Source organism: Mus pahari, chromosome X (genome assembly GCF_900095145.1).
Source record: "Mus pahari chromosome X, PAHARI_EIJ_v1.1, whole genome shotgun sequence".
Classification (NCBI taxonomy): Eukaryota; Metazoa; Chordata; class Mammalia; order Rodentia; family Muridae; genus Mus; species Mus pahari.
The window spans coordinates 107661538-107670708 of record NC_034613.1 but is presented as its reverse complement, the minus strand read 5'-3'; positions in this window follow the sequence as shown (position 1 = coordinate 107670708).

The window sequence follows — 9171 nt, the reverse complement described above, 5'->3', positions numbered from 1 at the left end:
AAAGACAGAATGAGGCAGAGAAGGAGACAGAAAATTAGAACATATTGCCAAAGTTAATAGGAGACTAGGAAGAACAGCTCAGTCAGAAGCAGAGAGAAGCCAGAAGAGTAAGTCTGCTTGAAAGATTAGATTCTATAGAGGCTAGAAAATTCCATTCCTAGGCCTACAGATATGTAGAACAGAGAAGGAAATGCTCTTGGCTCAGTCTAAGGCTTCTATTCACATAATTTAGATAAGGCTCTCATCTCATCACTTCATCTGAGGAAATAAAAGTGACATTTACAAGTCTTGGTTGTTTTATGAATTAATAAATAGTTCAAGAGTGAACATTGTTAGCCCAGATGACATAACTTAATTTAAAAATATATCAATATCAGTATAACTGAATATATATGTATACTACTAAGTTTCTGGAGCAACCCTTATTCAAACAAAACAGGCTGCCTATCATATACCCACACTTTCTTTGATCCTGGTTGTGTCAGAACTCCTCACAGTCTGGGTGTCTCTGTGATCCTGTGATTCTCAGATCCTGTGATTCTGACATCCTGGGTATGTCAGAGCTCCTGGGAGTCAAGCTGTCTCTGGGATCCTGAAACCTTGGTTTGACCAAGCTCCTGGGATCCTGGGATCATGGATGTGTTAAAGTGCCTGGGAGTGGAGATTCCTTTGGATATTGGACTGACTGGGGAGTTCACACCCAACTTTTGCTCAGGGCACTTGCCTAGACCAGAAGGAACCTGTTACACTGAATATATACATACTGAATATATACATACATATATATTCAGTTCAATTTTAGGTATATAAAAATAATGATTGCTTATAACATTTTAAAACATTCAAACTGGCAGCCAGTCTCACAACACCCAGAGGAAGCTCCATTCTCAGGAGTTCTAACACATCCAGGGTCATAGGATCAGAATTGAGGAGGACACAACATCTGTCCCAACACTGGGAGTAACTGGGACCAGCAAGACCCAGGGAATCAGGAACTCAGATCGAGGAGTGGAACAGGTTTCTTCTGGTCTAAGCAAGTGCCCTGAGCAAAACTTGGGTGTGAACTCCCCAGTCAGTCCAACATCCAAAGGAATCTCCACTCCCAGGCACTTTAACACATCCATGATCCCAGAATCCCAGGAGCTTGGTCAAACCAAGATTTCAGGATCCCAGAGACAGCTTGACTCCCAGGAGCTCTGACATACCCAGGATGTCAGAATCACAGGATCCCAGAACCACAGGATCACAGAGACACCTGGACTGTGAGGAGTTCTGACACAACCAGGATCAAAGAAAGTGTGGGGATATGATAGGCAGCCTGTTTTGGTTGAATAAGGGTTGCTCCAGCAACTTAGTAGAAAACACTACAAGGGACAGAAAAGCAAGGCACATTCCCAGAGTCAGGTGCCTGACACCAGGTAGCCCCTGACTCCATAATTCTGTATCTATAAGTCACTCAGACAATGTCCCAAGATTATGGCATTCTGGCTAGACTCCACCCCCACAATTACCTGACTATAGCCAGGTAGACTCCTCTCAACAGTTACCTGATAACCCATCCCACTGAAAAGGGGCTACTCTGCCCCTCCTCGCTCTCTTTAAGTTCTTACCCTTCTTACTATCATCTCTAGCCCTCCTACACTCTCTCCCTTCACCACTCTCTCCACATGGCCATGGCCAGGTGCTTTCCCTCTTTCTACCCTCTCTCTTTCTCCCTGTCTTTCTGCAATAAAGTTCTAAAACCATAGACTGTCTCTGCTCATTAAGGCCCTCTGTGCTTGAATGATGGGATATACTTTCCCCTAACAAGCTGCATCTAACCTCCCACCAGAAGGCTTTCCTGTGCTCCATCTAATGACCAGACCAAGAACCATCCAGTGCCCCTCTTCCCCTGCTCTCTCCTCCCTTCAGCCCCGGGGCTGACCAAGCTGCCCCCAGAGTCCCCATTCTGTTCTCAGCGCTTCCTCAGTGTCCAGAGGTGTCTGGGATGCCTGAGGGTGAGAACCTGGTACCTAAGACCGTCCCTTGTCCACCACCCACTGAGCTGGGATTCCATGGCTTCCCATAACCAGACACCCTCCCAGAGCCTCCTGGAAAGTGTGCAGTAGTGCTTCTGCATCTGCCTGCCCAGAGCACCAGAACTCTGTTGGGACATGGGTTTTCTGCCACTCCCCTTATTCCCCCACATTCATTGCCCTGCAAGAAAGGACAGGTGCCTATCAGATATAGCAAAGGCAGATGGCATTAGAGATAGCTAAATGGAAAGAGGCATACATAAGTATATAAACAACAGAAACCAAGGTTACTTGGCATCATTAGATCCCAGTTCTTCCACCATAGCAAATCCTGGATATAGCATCACACCAGGTAAGCAAGATTCTGATAAAAATCACTTTTTCATGATGATGATAGAGGACTTTAAGAAGAATATAAATAACTCCCTTAAAGAAATACTGAAAAATATAGTCAAACAGGTAGAAGCACTTAAAGAGAAAATACAAAAGTCCCTTAAAGAATTATAAGAAAATACAAAAAATTGGTGAATGAAACAAACAAAAACATCCAGTATCTAAAAATTGAAATAGAAACAGTAAAGAAATCACAAAGGAAGACAACTCTTGAGATAGAAAACCTAGGAAAGAGATTAAGAGTCATTGATACAAGCATCACCAACAGAATACAAGAGATAGAAGAGAGAGTCCCAGCTACAGAAGCTACCATAAAAAATTGACACAACAGTCAAAGAAAATACAAAAAGTCCCTAACCCAAAACAGAAGACCAAACCTAAAGATAATAGGTATAGAAGAGAGTAAAGATTCCCAACTTAAGGGGCCAGTAACTATCTTCAACAAAATTATAGAAGAAAACTTCCCTAAACTAAAGAAAGAGATGTCCATGAACATTGAGTGGAAAGTTCTCATCTCATCTTCATATGAAAACAAGAACAAAACTTCAGGATAGCTATAACAGTCCTGTACAATAAAAGAACTTCCTGATTTCAAGGTTTACTAGAGATCTTTAGTAATAAAAACTACTTGGTACTGGTATAAAAACAGACAGGTATATTAATGGAATTAAATCAAAGACCCAGATTCAAATCCACATAGTTATGGCCCCATGAATTTTATAAGTAAAATAGAAATACACAATGTAAAAAAAGAAAGCATGTTCAGTAAATTGTGTTGGTGTAGCTGGATGTTGAAATATAGAAGAATGCAAATAGTTCCATATTAATCAGCCTGAACAAAACTTAAGACCAAGTAGATCAAGGAACTCAACATCAAACCAGATCCACTAAATCTCATAGAAGAGATAGTGGGACGTAGCCTTAAACACATTGGTACAGGAGACAATTTCTTGAATAGAAGAGCAATGGCTTAAACTCTAAGATCAACAATTGATAAATGGGGCCTCATGAAACTGAAAAGCTTCTGTAAGGCAAATGACACTGTCAATAAGACAAAACTGAAGCCAAGATAATGGGAAAGGATTTTCACCAAAGCCACATCTGACAGAGGGCAAATATCCATAATATATAAAGAAGACAAGAAACTAGGTATCAACAAAGTAAACAACTCAATTGAAAAATCAGGAACAGACCCAAGCAAGGAATTCTCAACAATGGAAACAAGATGGCTGAGAAACATTTAAAGAAATATTCAATATCCTTTGCTATCAGGGAAATAAACATCAATACTGCTTTGAGATTCCACATTATACTTTTCAGAATGCCTAAGAAAAAAAATCACAAGTGATAGCTCATGCTTGCAAGGATGTTGATTGTGTGGAACACTCCTCCATTGCTGGTGGCAGTGAAAATTGTTCAGCCACTTTGGAAATCATTATGGCAGTATCTCATAAAATTGGGAATTGATCTACCCCAAGACACACACCAAGGAGTATACACAAAGGACACTCCATCCTACTCCACAGATATTTGTTCAACTATGTTTATAGCTTCTTTAATCATAATAGTCAGAAAATTGATATAACCCAGGAACCTCAAAAGCAGTTCTTAGGTGAGTTTTCCTCATTGGCACCGTTATCATAACTGAGCTCAGCAATGCTATGTAAGGTGAACCAATGCATACTTTTCTTTATTGAAGAATAGCAAAGTGGAGCAAATCAAATTAAAGCTTAGTGCTTATCTTCCAATGTCTTGAGGTCATATTAATGCTCTTTCATCAAGTGTCCTTTTATGAGTTTGTTATATCCACACATCCTTTCACCTGTTTGTTTTAGCAAGACATATTTTCACCCATATGCCCCAGCAAAATATCATTTGACATAACTAACTTTCCAAAGAACTAGAAGTTTCAACTTCAAAGACTCACAGTAGTGAACCTGGAGCCTGAACTGTCTCTCTTCTGTAACCAGGAAAGTCTCCAACTTCTTTATGAAGGCACTTAACTCTATGAATTTTCCTCTTAGAACTATTTTCTCTGTGTCCCATAAATTTGGGTATGTACTGTCAATATTTTTATTGAATTCTCGAAAGTCTTTAATTTCTTTCTTCTTTGACCCAGTGGCCATTAAGTAGAGAGTTATTCAGTTTCCATGAGTTTATAGGCCTTCTGTCAATTTATGCTATTGAATCTACCCTTAATCCATGTTGATCTGACAGAATGCAAGGCGTTATTTCAGTCTTCTTATGTATGTTGAGGTTTGCTTTGTGACAGATTATGTAGTTAATTTTGGAGAAAGTTCCATGAGGTGTTGAGAATAAGGTAAATCTGTTTGTGCTTGGGTAAAATGGTCTACAGATACTTCTTAGGTCCAAATGATTCATAACTTTTGCTAGTTTCATTACTAATCTGTTTAGATTTTATCTTGATGACCTTTACATTGTTGATAATGGGGTGTTGAAAACTGTCACTACTAATATGTAGGGTTCAGTGTCTGTGTTAAGCTGTAATAATATTTCTTTTATGAATGTGTATGCTCTTGCATTGGGGGCATAGATGTTCAGAATTGAGGTATCATCTTGCTCAGTATTTATTTTGATGAATATTAAATATCGTTCCCCATCCTTTTGATTTCTTCTGTTTGAAAATCTATTACATTAGATATTAGAATGATTATTACAGCTTGTTTTTTGGAGTTCCATTTTCTTGTAAATCATTTTTCCAGCTGTTTACTTTGAGGTAATGTCTATCTTTGTTGTTGAGGTGAATTCCTTATGTGGAGCAGAATGATGGGTACTGTTTATGCATCCACTCTGTTAGCTGCCACCTTTTTATTGAGGAATTGAGTCCATTGATATTGAGAGATATTAATGACCAATGATTATAAATTCCTGTTATTTTATGTTGTTGTTGGTAGTGTGTGTGAGTGTGAGTGTGTGTGTGTGTGTGTGTGTGTGTGTGTGTGTGTTTGTGTTTCTCTTCTTTTGGTTTTACTGGTGTGACATTATTTATTTTCTATGTATTCTTGGGTGTAGTTAGCCTAATTGGTTTGGAGTTTTCCTTCTAGTATACTCTCTAGGGCTGGATTGATGGAAAGATAATGTTTAAATTTGGTTTTCTTATGGATTATCATGTTCTTTCCATCTATGTTGATTTAAAATTTTCTGGGTATAATAGTCTGGACTGAAATTTGAGGTCTCCTAGGTTCTGCAAGACATCTGTCCAAGATCTCTGGCTTTTAGACTCTCTGTTGTGAAGTCAGGTGCAATTCTGATAGGTATGCCTTTACATGTTATTTGGCCTTTGTTCCTTTCAGATTTTAATATTCTTTATTTGTTCTGTGCATTTAGTGTTTTGATTGTTATGTGGCAGGAGAATTTTCTTTTCTGGTCCAGTCTACTTGGTGTTATGGAAGCTTCTAGTATGTTTATAGCTTTCTCATTTATTTATTTGTTTATTTCTAGGTTAGCGAAGTAGTTTTCTTCTCTGTTATTGAAGATATTTTCTGGCACTTTGTACTGGGAATCTCCATAGTTTTGGTGTTTTCATAGTGTCCCAAATTTCCCAGATTTTTGTGTAAGAGATATTTTAGGGTTAACTTATTTATTTTTTTTATTTATTCTTCTTAACCAATATAGCAATCACTTGTATTGTATCTGACATTCCAGCAATTCTTTCCTGTGTCTCTTGTATTTTGTTGGTGATGCTTGCATCTATAGTTCCTGTTTTCTTTCCTATGTTTTCTAATTCCAGAAGTGCCTTAGTTTGTGTTTTCTTTTTTTCTTTTTTTTTTAAGGTTTTCAATGTAGAAGGTAACTTCTAGTTTTTTAATTGGATATTTTATTTATTTATATTTCAAATATTATCACATTTCCTGATTTTCCCTCCCCCCAGGAGTCCCCTATCCCATCCCCCCTCCTTCTGCTTCTATGAGGGTGTGCCTCCACCAACCCAGACACCCACTTCTACCTCATTGCCCTGGCATTCCCCTACACTGTGTCATCAAACCTTAACCAGACCAAGGGCCTCCCTCTTCTCCCATTGATGTCCAACAAGGCCATTCTCTGCTACATATACGGTTGTAGCCATGGGTCCCTCCATGTGTACTCCTTGATTGGTGGTTTAGACAATGGGAGCTCAAGTTTGTTCATACAGTTGTTCTTCCAATGGGGTTGTAAACCCATTCATCTTCTTCCATCCTTTAATCTAACTGGTCCATTGGGGAATCCATGATCAGTTCAATGGTTGGCTGAGAACATCTGCCTCTGTATATGTCAGGCTCTGGCAGAACCTCTCAGGATACAGATATATCAGGTTCTTGTCAGCATACACTTCATGGCATCCAAAATAGTGTCTGCTTTTGGTGACTCTATATGGGATTGATCCCCAGGTGGACCAGTCTCTGGCTACCCTTTCCTCCAGTCTTTGCTCCACTCTTTGTCACTGTATTTCCTTTAGACAGGAACAATTCTGGGTTAAAATTTTTGTGATAGATGGGTGGCTCCATCCCTCAACTGGGGCCTGTTCCAAATGTTAGATGTTCAGTTGTAAATACAACATATATTATCTTTACCATATGGAGGTTCATTTTAGTAGAAAGCATAGACACAGAGAGAGTGTTCATAACTCAGTTTTCTAGGAAAGTGTCAAAGAAGCCTCACTGTATTTTCATCATATTTTCCATATCTGGTATTGGGTTAAGAAAAATGTTAACCACAGAAGATGACTTTGGAAATATTCCTTTAACTTACTGGAACCCTTTTTACAAGGAATGATACTTATCAAATATTTGATAGATTTCAACTTGGATATTGTCTATTATAGGAGTTTCCTTTATTGGAAAGTTTTTTAAGATTTATTAAATTATCACTGTTTATTCCTTTACATATATTATATATTTATTCAGCATTTGACTTTGATAGATTAAGTTAATTTTCTATAGATTTTTCCTAAAGTTTGTTCCTAGAGACCCTTATCCTTTGAAAAATTGTAGCATCACTTTGTTTCTTTTTTATTTATAATTTAACTTACTTGAGTTTTCTATTTAGTATAACTGAACATTTGCCCCCTCCCCATTTTTTCAAATTGAAAGCATTGATCTCATCTGACATACGATGATGGAAATTAACTATCCAGTACTCAGGAACTGGAGACAAGAGAATTGGGCATATGAGGTTAGACTAGTATACATAATAAAAGTCTCAAAGGAAACAAGCAAAAATGTTAACATAAAATACCATTTTAAATTAATAGACATTTTGTTGTCTTTTAAATCTCCATTTTTTTGCTTCTGATCTGGTGAAGACTACCTCCTTTTTGGGGTCTCCTTTCTGAGTGGAACGGGTCTCTGGTGGCAGGTGGGCCTGGATTCGGCAGATTGGCAGAGTCCACAGGAGGGAGAGAGAGAGAGAGAGAGAGAGAGAGAGAGTAGGATCTGAATGCATATTCACAAAGTGAATACCAGTCTTAAATAATACAGAAAATAAAGGGGTAGGATGTCACAGCAGGCAAAGTACATTGAAGTTATCTGACATGCAACAGAGGAATGATTTCAAAAGGACTTACAGGCACCAGGTAAAGTTTACAGTAAAGGTAAAATAGCCCTGCCTAGGGCTGCCTAGGGTCAGCTAATAACAGGTAGTCACACCATAGTCACAATTTGTGCTACTCTTTTGAGCCTTGTGCAAGTTAGAAGCAGGGGGTTCTTCTCTAGCAGACCTTCTCATGAATAATGTAATACCACAACAGCCCTATTTCCTAGATCTTGGTAAATACTTGTATATGAAAATAACAGGGATGAAATGAAGATTCAATGAATCCTACTGAATTCAGAGCTCCTGGCTTTTTTTTTTCTATTTTTATTAGGTATTTACTTCATTTACATTTCAAATGCTATCCTCAAAGTTCCCTATACCCTCCCCCCTGCTCCCCTAATCACCCACTCCCCCTTCTTGGCACTGGTAATCCCCTGTACTGGGGCATATAAAGTTTGCAAGACCAAGGGGCCTCTCTTCCCAATGATGGCCGACTAGGCCATCTTCTGCTACATATGCACCTAGAGACATGAGCTCTAGGGGTACTGGTTAGTTCATATTGTTGTTCCAACTAGAGGGTTGCAGACCCTGTCAACTCCTTGGGTACTTTCTCAAACTCCTCTGTTGGGGGCCCTGTGTTCTAGCCTATAGCAGACTGTGAGCATCCACTTCTGTGTTTGCCAGGCACTGGAATAGCCTCACAAGAGACAGCTATATCAGGGTTCTTTCAGCAAAATCTTGCTGGCATATGAAATAGTGTCTGCATTTGGTGGCTGATTATGGGATGGACCACTATCTGGGGCAGTTTTTGGATGGTCCATCCTTTCATCTCAACTCCAAACTTTGTCTCTATAACCCCTTCCAAGGGAGTTTTGTTCCCAATTCTAAGGAGGGGCGAAGCGTCCACATTTTGGTCTTTGTTCTTCTTGAGTTTCCTGTGTTTTACAAATTGTATCTTGGGTATTCTAGGTTTCTGGGCTAATAACCACTTATTAGTGAATGCATATTATGTGAGTTATTTTGTGATTGGGTTACATCAGTCAGGATGATACCCTCCAGATACATCCATTTGTCAAGAAATTTCATAAATTCATTGTTTTTAATAGCTGAGTAGTATTCCGTTGTGTAAATGTACCACATTTTCTGTATCCATTCCTCTGTTGAGGGACATCTCAGTTCTTTCCAGCTTCTGGCTATTATAAATAAGGCTGCAATGAATATAATGGAGCAT